Here is a 16,597-nt window from a genome sequence, read left to right on the forward strand (position 1 = left end):
AATGTCATTTTGAAAACTGTGAGGGGTGTAGTTTCTACAATGGGGTCATTTATGGGGTATTTCTCACAGAATGGCCCCTCAAATCCAGTTCAAACTTAACTGGTCTTTGAAAAATTCAGATTTTAAAATTTTCATGAAAATTTAGAAAATTGCTGCTATACTTTGAAGCCCTCTAATGTCTTCAAAAAGTAAAAAATTGGTCAATTTTATGATGCCAACATAAATTAGACATATTGGGGAACATTTACTAATCTAGTCTATTCTGGGTATGCTAATAGACCAGCGTATGTTGTAGTTTCCTGTCTATTGTGCTCCTAATTTATCAAAGGTCTCACAGCCCTTGATAAATTCTGTGCTCAGACTTCAGGGTCTACAGCTTAAACTGCATTTAGACCTGCTCCAACATGGTCTGACATTTCAGCGTATTTTGGGCAGATGCGACTTGTCGCACAAAAGTCGCACTTGATAAATTTAGCACCAATGCATTTTCCAATGCATTTCTGTCTAAAATAGACTTGCATGCATCATGTTCTAAAAATCCTCTAGAGCAAAAGTCGCAGAAAAGTCGCACATATTTAGACTGCGACTTTCTGTGCGACAAATTTAGACAGGAAAAATCAGTCTAAATCCTTTGATAAATTTCCCCCATTGTGTTTGTGAATCAATATAAAATGTATTTGGAATATCCATTTTCCTTACAAGCAGAGAGTTTCAAAGTTAGAAAAATGCTAAATTTTCAACATTTTCATGACATTTTGTGATGCAAGTAACGAAAAAAATTTACCGCTATGTTAAAGTAGAATATGTCACGAAAACCTACACTAGCTAAATCCCCTAGGGATCTCTGGGCCGACTTATTAATGAACAACCTACTTGGGGAAATAAATCCCCTCAGGATTAACCCTGACTAAAGATCCCCTAAAAATTTACTTTTATTAATGCTTCTTTAAAATATTTCTTGACTTGTGTAATTCACATTTCTTGCCACAAGATGGCAGTGGTGTTTTAAAATATTGAACGCTGTGCACAGCTAACTCCGAGATAGTTTCGGAAATAGTTTTTCATGATATAAAACGTAATCCTCCCTTCCTTTAAAGTAAGGGAGGATTATGTTTTAATAATAATCTGTGCCAGTGTCCCAGTTTAGTTAGTAACTCCCGTGCCCGAGCTGCAGCAGGGCACCGGAACTAACTAGATAGAAGAGTCTAAATACCAGTCTGTCTGACAGACACTGAGCAATTTCAATAGTACGGAGTTAGCTGTGCACAGCGTTCAAGATTTTAAAACACCACTGCCATCTTGTGGCAAGAAATGTGAATTACACAATTACAGGGGTTCCTGTAAAAGCCAGGGTATGGATTGCATTGCTTATTGCTCCATCAGAGTGGAATGGACTCCTGTCCTTCTTTTAAGCAATGATGTGGATTTAGCCTGTGCTGTATGTACGGGTGGCTGACTGCCACCCACCCAGAGAGTGTATGGGAGACTGCCTGCCTCCCTCCTTTCCTATGCATGGGAGGCCGCCTGCCAGCCTTCCTTTTCCTTTCTTCCCTATAAGTAGTGTGAGTGCTCATGAAGGGGGCATGGTTGGTTCCACCCCTTTACCGGTTATCACCTCTGGGCCTTTTGGCTAAGATCAAGTGTAAAAAAAGGGCTTGCGATAGACCGCATCCTTGTGCACGGTATTTTGTGTGAATACTTGCACTTGGGTGACTTGAGAGCACATACCTCAGCTCTTCAATAAAATAAAAGAATATATATATATATATATATATATATATATATATATATATATATAAACAAAGTCCCGAAATCACAGCACCAGTCAGGTCATGGATCTTGATATACTGGATTATTTTATTCTTCCCCACAGCAAATGCGTGGGGACCTTCACTACAGCCAAGATCGCAGCCATTGCAGCCATCCTCTTATATATTATTTTTTTTTCTAATATATGCCCTCATTCATGTCATCTAGAAATAAAATATCAGTTGCATGATAATTTGATGTCAGCATTTACTGTTGTACTATTCAAACATGATTTGCTAGGTTACAAGTGTTTGGTTACAATGCGCATGCACAGCCGGCCGGCTGGATCGCGATATGTCCAGTGTGATAACACGATCGTCGGACCCGTGTGCGCAGCCGCAGAACACAAATGGTGATTAGTGTGGGTAAGGGCATTACGCGCACCTGATCAGCACACATTACTGTGAGCGATCGAGAGCGGAAGTGATGCGCTGATACGTAGGAACTTTTCCGACGCATGCGCAGTCGCTTTGTATACAAACAAGAATGAGAACGGAGATGGCAGCGATCGGCATGTTCTGGGTGCGATCGAGTTATATATTTGGCTGATACTGAAGGTACCTATATAACACTATATAGCACTGTATGTCATATTGCAATGGGCACTTTATATGTGTATTGATTGTATTGTATATAGACGGATGCTATGTCAACTTGACATCACTGTGATTAACAGAGCATTGCTCCAATTAAATTTAAATAGAGGTGCGTTTTTAGATAATTATACATTTGTATCACATGAGTTGTAGCCAATGAAATGTATCTGTGATATATATATATATATATATATATATATATATATATATATATATATATGCACATTTTGTATTTGTATTATGCTTGATAAAGGCTACTACTGCCGAAACGTTGCATTTGCTGTGGGGAAGAATAAAATAATCCAGTATTTCAAGATCCATGACCTGACTGGTGCTGTGATTTCGGGACTTTGTATATATATATATATATATATATATATATATATATATATATATATTGTTAACAGTGTTTCCCAACCAGGGTGCCTCCAGCTGTTTAGGCTATTTGGGCATGCTGGGATTGGTAGTTTTGTAATAGCTGGGGGCATCCTGGTTGGGAAACACTGATTTATGCATGTGTGTGTATATATCAATGTTTCGCAACCAGGGTGCCTCCAGCTGTTGGAATACTACAAATCCCAGCATGCTGAGAGTTGTAGTTTTGCAACAGCTGGATACGCTCTGGTTGGGAAATATATATATATATATATATATATATATTTTTTTTTTTTTTTCTTTCTTTCCTATGATATATACATATATATATACACACACACACACGCACAGTAGTGTTTTTCAGGGGGTGTAATCCAAACCTCCCTCTCCGGTGTGTCCAACAATCCAGCGTCAAAATTAAGACGCTGGATGATTTTGAACTGTCCCATTCAAATAAATGGGATCAGTTCTAGCATTAGTTTCCCTCCAGTGCACGCCTGACATATGTGAACCCGGCCTCATTCGATCTGCAGGGTGCCAGTGTATAGTTGGTATCTACCACTACAGTATATGTTATTGTATGTCAGAATATTGGTCTTTTTATCGTGGTTTTTAATTTGGAATAATATAGCGGTATTGTGTGTCTAGCAAATATTGTGAGTCTACAAGCTTTGTGGCTTGTGCTCATTTAACCCTTTGAGGACTCAGCGTTTTTCCGTTTTTGCACTTTTGTTTTTTCCTCCCCACCTTCTAAAAACCATAACGCTTTCAGTTTTCCACCTACAGACCCCTACAAGGGCTTGTTTTATGCACTACCAATTTTACTTTGTAAAGACATCAGTCGTTTCACAATAAAATCTAACTTGTTTGTCTTTTGCGGCCCCACTTTTAATTTTGCCCAGCGCCACATTAAATCTAAAACTGGTCCTGAGTGTATGGCTGTGTGTGTGTATATAGGGGCAGTGTATGTGTATGAGGCTATGTATATGGTATGGGGCTGTGTATGTGTGTATATAGGGGCAGTATATGTGTATGGTGCAGTGTATGTGTATGAGGCAGTATATATGTGGGCTGTGTATGTGTGTGTACATAGGGGCAGTGTATGGGGGCAGTGCATGTGAGTATATGGGGGCAGTACATGTGTATGGGGCAGTGTATATGGGGGCTGTGTATGTGTGTGTAGATGGGGGCAGTGTATGTGTATGGGGCAGTGTATTTTGTATGGGGCTGTGTATGTGTGTATATGGGGGCTCTGTATGTGTGTGTATATGGGGGCAGTGTATGTGTATGGGAGCAGTGCATGTGTATGGGGCAGTGTAGGTGAGTATATGGGGGCTGTGTATGCGAGTATATTTGTATGGGTGTATGTGTAGGTGTATGGATGGGGCAGTGTATGTGTATGGGGGCAGTGTATGTGTATGGGGCAGTGTATATGGTACATGGCTGTATGTGTGTGGGGGGGACTGTGTTTGTGTGTATGGTGGACTGTGTGTGGGAGCTGTGTCTAAGTGTGTGTATATAGGGGCAGTGTATATGGTATGGGGCTGTTTTTGTGTATGGGAGCTGTGTATGTGTGTATATGGTGGCTGTGTATGTGTATGGGGGCAGTGTATGTGTATGGGACTGTGTGTGTATGGGGTTGTGTACGTGTGTGTGTTTATAGGGGCAGTGTATGTGTGTATGGGGTTGTGTACGTGTGTGTATATAGGGGCAGTGTATGTGTATGGGGCAGTGCATATATATGGGGCTGTGTGTAAGGTATGGGGGCAGTGTATGTGTATGGGACAGTGTATGTCGTCAGTTTATGTGTATGGGGCAGTGTATGTGTATGGGGCAGTGTATGTGTATGGGGCAGTGTATGTGTATGGGGCAGTGTGTATGGTATGGGGCAGTGTATGAGTATGGGGGCAGTGTATGAGTATGGGGGAAGTGTCTGTGTATGGGGGCAGTGTATGTGTATGGGGGCAGTGTATGTGTATGAGGGGGCATTGTATGCTTATGGGGGGCATTGTATGTGTATGGGGGCAGTGTATGGTATGGGGCAGTATATGTGTATGGGTGCAGTGTATGTGTATGGGGCAGTGTATGGTATGGGGCAGTGTGTATGGTATGGGGCAGTGTATGTGTATGGGGCAGTGTATGTGCATGGTGCAGTGTGTATGGCATGGGGCAGTGTATGTGTATGGGGCAGTGTATGTGTATGGGGGCTGTGTATGGGGGCAGTGTGTATGGTATGGGGCAGTGTATGTGTATGGGGCAGTGTATGTGTATGGGGGCTGTGTATGGGGTCAGTGTGTATGGTATGGGGCAGTGTATGTGTATGGGGCAGTGTATGTGTATGGGGGCTGTGTATGGGGGCAGTGTGTTTGGTATGGGGCAGTGTATGTGTATGGGGCAGTGTATGTGTATGGGGGCTGTGTATGGGGGCAGTGTGTATGGTATGGGGCAGTGTATGTGTATGGGGGTAGTGTATGTGTATGGGGGCAGTGTATGTGTATGGGGCAGTGTATGTGTATGGGTGCAGTGTATGTGTATGGGGCAGTGTATGGTATGGGGCTGTGTGTATGGTATGGGGCAGTGTATGTGTATGGGGCAGTGTATGTGTATGGTGCAGTGTGTATGGTATGGGGCAGTGTGTGTGTATGGGGGCAGTGTGTATGGTATGGGGCAGTGTATGTGTATGGGGGCAGTGCAGGGCTCGAGTCCTGCAGGAACAGCGTTCCTTTGCATTTTCCACAGGAGGAATGCTGTTCCTTACATTAGTCCTGCAGGACCGACCACTCTGTTCTTACCCTCCCTCCGTCTCCTCCCCTGGCCCAGACTGCTAGATGCTGGAGATGTAGGACCTGTGATGATGTCACCATCACATGTTGGGGCGGAGCTTAGCTGTGGTGGAGAGGGAAGATTGTGGTTGAAGGACCTGTGTGATGCTGTGGAGGAGGCGGGGCGGAGCTGGAGGAGACATGTCACCCCAGTAAGGTAATTACATGGAAGATTTGTTACAGTGTGTCACCCCAGTAGTAAAGTGAGTACAGGAGGAGGAGGTTTGTTACAGTGTGTCACCCCAGTAGTAAGGATATTACATGATGATGAGGTTTGTTACAGTGTGTCACCCCAGTAGTAAGGTAATTTCATGAGGAGGAGGTTTGTTACAGTGTGTCACCCCAGTAGTAAGGAGATTACATGAGGAGGAGATTTGTCACAGTGTGTCACCCCAGTAGTAAGGAGATTACATGAGGAGGGTGTTTGTTACAGTGTGTCACCCCAGTAGTAAGGTAATTACATGATGAGGAGGTTTGTTACAGTGTGTCACCCCAGTAGTAAGGAGATTACATGAGGAGGAGGTTTGTTACAGTGTGTCACCCCAGTAATAAGGTGATTACATGAGGAGGAGGTTTGTTAGAGTGTGTCACCCCAGTAGTAAGGTGATTACATGAGGAGGAGGTTTGTTACAGTGTGTCACCCCAGTAGTAAGGTAATTACATGATGAGGAGGTTTGTTACAGTGTGTCAACCTAGTAGTAAGGAGATTATATGCGGAGGAGGTTTGTTACAGTGTTTCACCCCAGTAATAAGGTGATTACATGAAGAGGAGGTTTGTTACAGTGTGTCACCCCAGTAGTAAGGTGATTACATGAGGAGGTTTGTTACAGTGTGTCACCCCAGTAGTAAGGTGATTACATGAGGAGGAGGCTTGTTACAGTGTGTCACCCCAGTAGTAAGGTGATTACATGAGGAGGTTTGTTACAGTGTGTCACCCCAGTAGTAAGGTGATTACATGAGGAGGAGGCTTGTTACAGTGTGTCACCCCAATTCTAAGAAGATTACATGAGGAGGTTTCTTACAGTGTGTTATCATGATGATAGGGACATAAGGAGGTTTTTGTTACAGTGTATTATCAGAATGATAACCCCTTAAGAACATTGGGGGAGATATATAAAGACTTGTGCAGAGGAAAAGTGGAGCACTTGCCCATAGCAACCAATCAGATCGCTGCTTTCATTTTCAGAGGCCTTTTAAAAAAATAAACAAGCCATCTGATTGGTTGCTATGGGCAACTGGTCAACTTATCCTCTGCACAGGTTTTAATAAATCTCCCATATTGGATGTAAATATACATCTTGGTGCCCTGGTACTTAAAGAAGTACTCTGGTGCAGAGTTTTCCTGCTCCGTCCTGCCCGGGCTGCAAAAAAAATGAAAATAAACCATCTCTCACCTTCCTGGGTTCCAGCGGAGCGCCACTATAGCTGATGGGTCCTCCGGTCCATCTTATTCATACTTCCGTGTGAACGAATCGTCACATGGCGCTCAGCCTATTATGGGCCGAGGCAGAACATCGCGGCGGCCGGCGATAGGCTGAGCGCCATGTGACGCTTCGTTACACCCGGAAGTATGAAGAGGATGGACCGGAGGACCGATCAGCTGTAGTGGCGCTCCGCGGGAACCCAGGAAGGTGAGAGATGGTTTATTTTCATTTTTTTTTGCAGCCCGGGCAGGACGGAGCAGGAATACTGCCCCAGAGTACTCCTTTAAAAGGGTACTCCTCCTCTAGACATCTTATCCTCTATCCAAAGGATATGGCATAAGATGTCTGATCGCAGGGGTCCCGCCATTGGGGACCCCTGTGATCTCGGCTGTGGCCCCCCCCCCCCTCCCCCCCATCTTGGGTGAGTTCCTACACTTTTTTTTCCAGGACTTGACCCCTGGGGCAGTGTATGGGGCATTCCTGGGGGCCCAAAGCAGCTAGCCCTTTAGCCCCACCGGTCCACTGCGCTGCAGCCAGGGACGGTTTTTCCTATAAGGCACTTTTCATGGGGGCAGCAATCCCGACCGCTGAACACCCCTCCCCCCCCTCCTGTGACAGGCACCGCGGTGACAGGCGGCTTCAGGACTGTGCGCATCATTATGAGTCCCCACAGTCACAGATGACTCATACAGCCGGGCCCCCAACTGTGAGCCGCTCCTGCCATCAGTGGAGATCCTGGGGAGGGGAAATATACCTGCTCTGTTGTGTCCTATGTGTACACATATGGACCCCTTCACTGCCTCCCTATAGCAGTGTTTCCCAAGCAGTGTGCATCCAGCTGTTGAAAACCACAGCTCCCAGCATGCCCAGATAGCCAAAAGCTGTCTGGATATGCTGGGAGTTGTAGTTTTGCTATATCTGTATGCACTTGCTTGGGAAACACTGCCATACACACAGCGATCTCAACCTCCAGCTCAGCTCCTCCCCTGCTGGTCATGTGATCATAGACTCATACGGAGGCCTGCTGGGGTCAGAGGAAGGACCAGAGTGCAGGTGAACAGTGGATGATGGCATGACAGGCAGGTTACATAGGTAACACTATAAATACTGTGCCCTGACCCCTGCCAATCCTCACCCCATTGTGAGTTCTAACCCTGTACTGTGTATATCCCTCTACTATGACATCACTGTGTGTATTATCTCTGTATGGTGACATCACTGTGTGTATTATCCCTGTACTGTGACATCACTGTGTGCAGTTTCCCTGTACTGTGACATCACTGTGTGTATTATCCCTGTACTGTGACATCACTGTGTGCAGTTTCCCTGTACTTTGACATCACTGTGTGTATTATCCCTGTACTGTGACATCACTGTGTGCAGTTTCCCTGTACTATGACATCACTGTGTGTATTATCCCTGTACTGTGACATCACTGTGTGCAGTTTCCCTGTACTGTGACATCACTGTGAGTATTATCCCTCTACTGTGACATCATCATGTGTATTATCCCTGTACTGTGACCTCAATGGGGGAGATTTATCAAAACCTGTGCAGAGGAAAAGTTGCCCAGTTGCCCATAGCAACCAATCAGATTGCTTCTTTCATTTTTAACAAGGCCTCTGCAAAATGAAAGAAGCGATCTGATTGGTTGCTATGGGCAACTGGTCAACTTTTCCTTTGCACAGGTTTTGATAAATCTCCCCCAATGTGTGTATTATCTCTGTACGGTGACATCACTGTGTGTATTATCCCTGTACTGTGACATCACTGTTTGTATTATCCCTGTACTGTGACATCACTGTGTGCATTATCACTGTACTGTGACATCACTGTGTGCATTATACTGTACTGTGACATCACTGTGTGTATTATCCCTCTACTGTGACATCATCGTGTGTATTATCCCTGTACTGTGACCTCAATGTGTGTATTATTTCTGTACGGTGACATCACTGTGTGTATTATCCCTGTACTGTGACATCACTGTGTGTATTATCCCTGTACTGTGACATCACTGTGTGTATAATCCCTGTACTGTGACCTCAATGTGTGTATTATCTCTGTACGGTGACATCACTGTGTGTATTATCCCTGTACTGTGACATCACTGTGTGTATTATCCCTGTACTGTGACATCACTGTGTGTATAATCCCTGTACTGTGACCTCAATGTGTGTATTATCTCTGTACGGTGACATCACTGTGTGTATTATCCTTGCACTGTGACATCACTGTTTGTATTATCCCTGTATTGTGACATCACTGTATATATTATCCCTGTATTGTGACATTATTGGGTGTTTCATCGCTGTACTGTGACATCACTGTGCGTATTACCCCTGCACAGGTCAGGAGGCATTATCACTATATGTGAGGTATGGTGTATCATATAAGGTTTAATGTATGACAAGGTTATATTCAGAGGCGCAGTATGTAATAGTATCATATTCAGAGACTGCAGTATGTGGTAGTGTAATATATATAGGGGATACAATCTGTGGCAGTATTATACTCAGAGGGTATAGTGTGTGGTATTATTATATTCCAAAGGTACATTGTGCAGTAGTATCATTCAGAGGGTACAATGTGCAGTAGTATCATATTCAGAGAGCACAGTGTGTGGTAGTGTTATATATAGAGGATACAATCTGTGGCAGTATTTTACTCAGAGGGTATAGTGTGTGGTATTATTATATTCCAAAGGTACATTGTGCAGTAGTATCATTCAGAGGGTACAATGTGCAGTAGTATCATATTCAGAGAGCACAGTGTGTGGTAGTGTTATATATAGAGGATACAATCTGTGACAGTATTATACTCAGAGGGTATAGTGTGTGGTATTATTATATTCCAAAGGTACATTGTGCAGTAGTATCATTCAGAGGGTACAATGTGCAGTAGTATCATATTCAGAGAGCGCAGTGTGCAGTAGTATATTCAGAGAGTGCAGTGTGCAGTAGTATCATATTCAGAGAGCAGAGTGTGCAGTAGTATCATATTCAGAGAGTGCAGTGTGTGCCAGGTTTATATTCAGAGAGCAGAGTGTGCAGTAGTATTATATTCAGAGAGTACAGTGTGTGCCAGGTTTATTTTCAGAGAGCAGAGTGTGCAGTAGTATTATATTCAGAGAGTGCAGTGTGCAGTAGTATTATATTCAGAGAGTGCAGTGTGCAGTAGTATCATATTCAGAGAGTGCAGTGTGCAGTAGTATCATATTCAGAGAGCAGAGTGTGCAGTAGTATTATATTCAGAGAGTACAGTGTGTGCCAGGTTTATAGTCAGAGAGCAGAGTGTGCAGTAGTATTATATTCAGAGAGTACAGTGTGTGCCAGGTTTATATTCAGAGAGCAGAGTGTGCAGTAGTATTATATTCAGAGAGTACAGTGTGTGCCAGGTTTCTTTTCAGAGAGCGCAGTGTGCAGTAGTATTATATTCAGAGAGTACAGTGTGTGCCAGGTTTATTTTCAGAGAGCGTAGTGTGCAGTAGTATTATATTCAGAGAGTGCAGTGTGCAGTAGTATCATATTCAGAGAGTGCAGTGTGCAGTAGTATCATATTCAGAGAGCACAGTGTGCAGTAGTATTATATTCAGAGAGTACAGTGTGTGCCAGGTTTATTTTCAGAGAGCGCAGTGTGCAGTAGTATTATATTCAGAGAGTGCAGTGTGCAGTAGTATCATATTCAGAGAGTGCAGTGTGCAGTAGTATCATATTCAGAGAGCAGAGTGTGCAGTAGTTTAATATTCAGAGAGTACAGTGTGTGCCAGGTTTATATTCAGAGAGCACAGTGTGCAGTAGTATTATATTCAGAGAGTACAGTGTGTGCCAGGTTTATATTCAGAGAGCACAGTGTTATTATTATATTCCAAAGGTACATTGTGCAGTAGTATCATTCAGAGGGTACAATGTGCAGTAGTATCATATTCAGAGAGCGCAGTGTGCAGTAGTATATTCAGAGAGTGCAGTGTGCAGTAGTATCATATTCAGAGAGCAGAGTGTGCAGTAGTATCATATTCAGAGAGTGCAGTGTGTGCCAGGTTTATATTCAGAGAGCAGAGTGTGCAGTAGTATTATATTCAGAGAGTACAGTGTGTGCCAGGTTTATTTTCAGAGAGCAGAGTGTGCAGTAGTATGATATTCAGAGAGTGCAGTGTGCAGTAGTATCATATTCAGAGAGTGCAGTGTGCAGTAGTATTATATTCAGAGAGTGCAGTGTGCAGCAGTATCATATTCAGAGAGTGCAGTGTGCAGTAGTATCATATTCAGAGAGCAGAGTGTGCAGTAGTATTATATTCAGAGAGTACAGTGTGTGCCAGGTTTATATTCAGAGAGCAGAGTGTGCAGTAGTATTATATTCAGAGAGTACAGTGTGTGCCAGGTTTATATTCAGAGAGCAGAGTGTGCAGTAGTATTATATTCAGAGAGTACAGTGTGTGCCAGGTTTCTTTTCAGAGAGCGCAGTGTGCAGTAGTATTATATTCAGAGAGTACAGTGTGTGCCAGGTTTATTTTCAGAGAGCGCAGTGTGCAGTAGTATTATATTCAGAGAGTGCAGTGTGCAGTAGTATCATATTCAGAGAGTGCAGTGTGCAGTAGTATCATATTCAGAGAGCAGAGTGTGCAGTAGTTTAATATTCAGAGAGTACAGTGTGTGCCAGGTTTATATTCAGAGAGCACAGTGTGCAGTAGTATTATATTCAGAGAGCGCAGTGTGCAGTAGTATTATATTCAGAGAGTGCAGTGTGCAGTAGTATCATATTCAGAGAGTGTAGTGTGCAGTAGTATCATATTCAGAGAGCAGAGTGTGCAGTAGTTTAATATTCAGAGAGTACAGTGTGTGCCAGGTTTATATTCAGAGAGCACAGTGTGCAGTAGTATTATATTCAGAGAGTACAGTGTGTGCCAGGTTTATATTCAGAGAGCACAGTGTTATTATTATATTCCAAAGGTACATTGTGCAGTAGTATCATTCAGAGGGTACAATGTGCAGTAGTATCATATTCAGAGAGCGCAGTGTGCAGTAGTATATTCAGAGAGTGCAGTGTGCAGTAGTATCATATTCAGAGAGCAGAGTGTGCAGTAGTATCATATTCAGAGAGTGCAGTGTGTGCCAGGTTTATATTCAGAGAGCAGAGTGTGCAGTAGTATTATATTCAGAGAGTACAGTGTGTGCCAGGTTTATTTTCAGAGAGCAGAGTGTGCAGTAGTATTATATTCAGAGAGTACAGTGTGTGCCAGGTTTATATTCAGAGAGCAGAGTGTGCAGTAGTATTATATTCAGAGAGTGCAGTGTGCAGTAGTATCATATTCAGAGAGTGCAGTGTGCAGTAGTATCATATTCAGAGAGCACAGTGTGCAGTAGTATTATATTCAGAGAGTACAGTGTGTGCCAGGTTTATTTTCAGAGAGCGCAGTGTGCAGTAGTATTATATTCAGAGAGTGCAGTGTGCAGTAGTATTATATTCAGAGAGTGCAGTGTGCAGTAGTATCATATTCAGAGAGTGCAGTGTGCAGTAGTATCATATTCAGAGAGCAGAGTGTGCAGTAGTATTATATTCAGAGAGTACAGTGTGTGCCAGGTTTATAGTCAGAGAGCAGAGTGTGCAGTAGTATTATATTCAGAGAGTACAGTGTGTGCCAGGTTTATATTCAGAGAGCAGAGTGTGCAGTAGTATTATATTCAGAGAGTACAGTGTGTGCCAGGTTTCTTTTCAGAGAGCGCAGTGTGCAGTAGTATTATATTCAGAGAGTACAGTGTGTGCCAGGTTTATTTTCAGAGAGCGTAGTGTGCAGTAGTATTATATTCAGAGAGTGCAGTGTGCAGTAGTATCATATTCAGAGAGTGCAGTGTGCAGTAGTATCATATTCAGAGAGCACAGTGTGCAGTAGTATTATATTCAGAGAGTACAGTGTGTGCCAGGTTTATTTTCAGAGAGCGCAGTGTGCAGTAGTATTATATTCAGAGAGTGCAGTGTGCAGTAGTATCATATTCAGAGAGTGCAGTGTGCAGTAGTATCATATTCAGAGAGCAGAGTGTGCAGTAGTTTAATATTCAGAGAGTACAGTGTGTGCCAGGTTTATATTCAGAGAGCACAGTGTGCAGTAGTATTATATTCAGAGAGTACAGTGTGTGCCAGGTTTATATTCAGAGAGCACAGTGTTATTATTATATTCCAAAGGTACATTGTGCAGTAGTATCATTCAGAGGGTACAATGTGCAGTAGTATCATATTCAGAGAGCGCAGTGTGCAGTAGTATATTCAGAGAGTGCAGTGTGCCGTAGTATCATATTCAGAGAGCAGAGTGTGCAGTAGTATCATATTCAGAGAGTGCAGTGTGTGCCAGGTTTATATTCAGAGAGCAGAGTGTGCAGTAGTATTATATTCAGAGAGTACAGTGTGTGCCAGGTTTATCTTCAGAGAGCAGAGTGTGCAGTAGTATTATATTCAGAGAGTGCAGTGTGCAGTAGTATCATATTCAGAGAGTGCAGTGTGCAGTAGTATTATATTCAGAGAGTGCAGTGTGCAGCAGTATCATATTCAGAGAGTGCAGTGTGCAGTAGTATCATATTCAGAGAGCAGAGTGTGCAGTAGTATTATATTCAGAGAGTACAGTGTGTGCCAGGTTTATATTCAGAGAGCAGAGTGTGCAGTAGTATTATATTCAGAGAGTACAGTGTGTGCCAGGTTTATATTCAGAGAGCAGAGTGTGCAGTAGTATTATATTCAGAGAGTACAGTGTGTGCCAGGTTTCTTTTCAGAGAGCGCAGTGTGCAGTAGTATTATATTCAGAGAGTACAGTGTGTGCCAGGTTTATTTTCAGAGAGCGCAGTGTGCAGTAGTATTATATTCAGAGAGTGCAGTGTGCAGTAGTATCATATTCAGAGAATGCAGTGTGCAGTAGTATCATATTCAGAGAGCAGAGTGTGCAGTAGTTTAATATTCAGAGAGTACAGTGTGTGCCAGGTTTATATTCAGAGAGCGCAGTGTTCAGTAGTATTATATTCAAAGAGTGCAGTGTGTGCCAGGTTTATATTCAGAGAGCAGAGTGTGCAGTAGTATTATATTCAGAGAGTACAGTGTGTGCCAGGTTTCTTTTCAGAGAGCGCAGTGTGCAGTAGTATTATATTCAGAGAGTACAGTGTGTGCCAGGTTTATTTTCAGAGAGCGCAGTGTGCAGTAGTATTATATTCAGAGAGTGCAGTGTGCAGTAGTATCATATTCAGAGAGTGCAGTGTGCAGTAGTATCATATTCAGAGAGCAGAGTGTGCAGTAGTTTAATATTCAGAGAGTACAGTGTGTGCCAGGTTTATATTCAGAGAGCACAGTGTGCAGTAGTATTATATTCAGAGAGTGCAGTGTGCAGTAGTATTATATTCAGAGAGTGCAGTGTGCAGTAGTATCATATTCAGAGAGTGCAGTGTGCAGTAGTATCATATTCAGAGAGCAGAGTGTGCAGTAGTTTAATATTCAGAGAGTACAGTGTGTGCCAGGTTTATATTCAGAGAGGACAGTGTGCAGTAGTATTATATTCAGAGAGTACAGTGTGTGCCAGGTTTATATTCAGAGAGCACAGTGTGCAGTAGTATGATATTCAGAGAGTACAGTGTGTGCCAGGTTTATATTCAGAGAGCACAGTGTGCAGTAGTATTATATTCAGAGAGTACAGTGTGTGCCAGATTTATTTTCAGAGAGCGCAGTGTTCAGTAGTATTATATTTAGAGAGCACAGTGTGTAGTAGTATTTTATATCTTGAGGGTACAGTGTTCGATTGTATTCTATTCAGAGGATAAAGTGTGAGGTAGTATTATTTTCAGAGAAGTCCGAGTTTGGCAGCATTATATTAATTATCATTTTCATGTAGAGGATCAGACTCCGCTGACAAAGTAATTGTCACAATTCGGCTGGCTGGAGGTGGATCCTCTGTGTCAGCAAGGGATTGGCGTGGACCGTGTCGGTGGACCGGTTCTAAGATGCTACTGGTATTCACCAGAGCCCGCCGCAAAGAGAGATGGTCTTGCTGCGGCGGTAGCAACCAGGTCGTATCCACCGGCAACGGCTCAACCTCGCTGACTGCTGAGAAGGCGTGGGGCAGAAGGACTAGGCAGAGGGAAGGTCAGACGTAGCAGAAGGTCGGGGCAGGCGGCAAGGTTCGTAGTCAATGTGGATAGCAGAAGATCTGGAACACAGGCTTTGGACAACACTAAACGCTTTCACTGGCACAAGGCAACAAGATCCGGCAAGGAAGTGCAGGGGAAGTGAGGTAATATAGCCAGGGAGCAGGTGGATGCTAATTAGGCTAATTGGGCCAGGCAATTAAATCTTAGAGAGCTGGCGCGTGCGCGCCCTAAGGAGCGGAGCCGAGCGTGCCAGGATATGACAGCCGGGGGCCGGGACAGGTGAGTGACTTGGGATGCGATTCGCGAGCGGGCGCGTCCCGCTATGCGAATCGCATCCCCGCCGGCAATGTCAGTGCAGCGCTCCCGGTCAGCGGGTCTGACCGGGGCGCTGCAGAGAGAGGAACGCCCCAAGCGCTCCGGGGAGGAGCAGGGACCCGGAGCGCTCGGCGTAACAGTAATGAACCAATGCCATCTGGGCGTCAAGTTCTGCAAAGAGAAGATTTAGCTGGACCCAGTGGTATGTACCATCTGAATTAGATAAGGGAAGACTATAGAGAAGACGTCACCTGTAGTCACTGATGCCATTGTGTATTCTCCTCACTATAGAGAAGACGTCACCTGTAGTCACTGATGTCATTGTGTATTCTCCTCACTATAGAGAAGACGTCACCTGTAGTCACTGATGTCATTGTGTATTCTCCTCACTATAGAGAAGACGTCACCTGTAGTCACTGATGCCATTGTGTATTCTTCCTCACTATGAGAAAGGTGCAGGAAAAAAGTCGTGATCTTCTGTGGCGCTGCCTCTTTGAGATCGAGATGCAAGTTCAGTCACATATGGTAGAATCTTAATTATTGGGCCTGGAGTGCTGCAGATTTTCTGTGTATGTATGTATGTATGTGTATATATATATATATATATATATATATATATATACACACACACACACACACACACACACACATAAAACGTCCTCCTCTAGGAAACAGCACCCAACACGAAGTCCAGGTATTATGCAGACTACAAGCATTGCTTGAAAAAGGCTTGCTAGCCGAAACATCGCACTTTATGCTCTGATGCAAATAAAAACCTTGTAGCCTGCATAATACCTGGACTTCATGTTGGGTGCTGTTTCCTAGAGGAGGAAGTTTTATGGGGATCCAGTGTGGCATACTGGGGGACACTTTGCACCGCACTAGAAGCCGTCCTGTGCTCGAATTTTCACGGTGATTCATATATATATATATATATATACATATACACACCATTGTTTCTCAGGGTGCCCCAAGCAGTTGCAAAACTGCAATTGGGCATGGTGGGAGTTGTAGTTTTGCAACAGCTGGAGGCACACTGGTTGGGAAACGCTGATGTGTGTGTATATATATATATATATATATATATATATATATATATATATATAAAACGTGCATGTGTGAGAAATATCTACTGC

The 16,597-nt window shown here is 43.5% G+C and overlaps 1 pseudogene; it reads left to right on the forward strand.

The window, feature by feature from the left end:
- The first annotated feature begins 1,610 nt into the window (after window positions 1-1,610).
- LOC130292180 (U2 spliceosomal RNA) lies at window positions 1,611-1,843 on the forward strand (annotated as a pseudogene).
- The last annotated feature ends 14,754 nt before the right edge of the window (window positions 1,844-16,597 follow it).

The sequence above is a fragment of the Hyla sarda genome, chromosome 9, assembly GCF_029499605.1.
Source record: "Hyla sarda isolate aHylSar1 chromosome 9, aHylSar1.hap1, whole genome shotgun sequence".
Classification (NCBI taxonomy): domain Eukaryota; kingdom Metazoa; phylum Chordata; class Amphibia; order Anura; family Hylidae; genus Hyla; species Hyla sarda.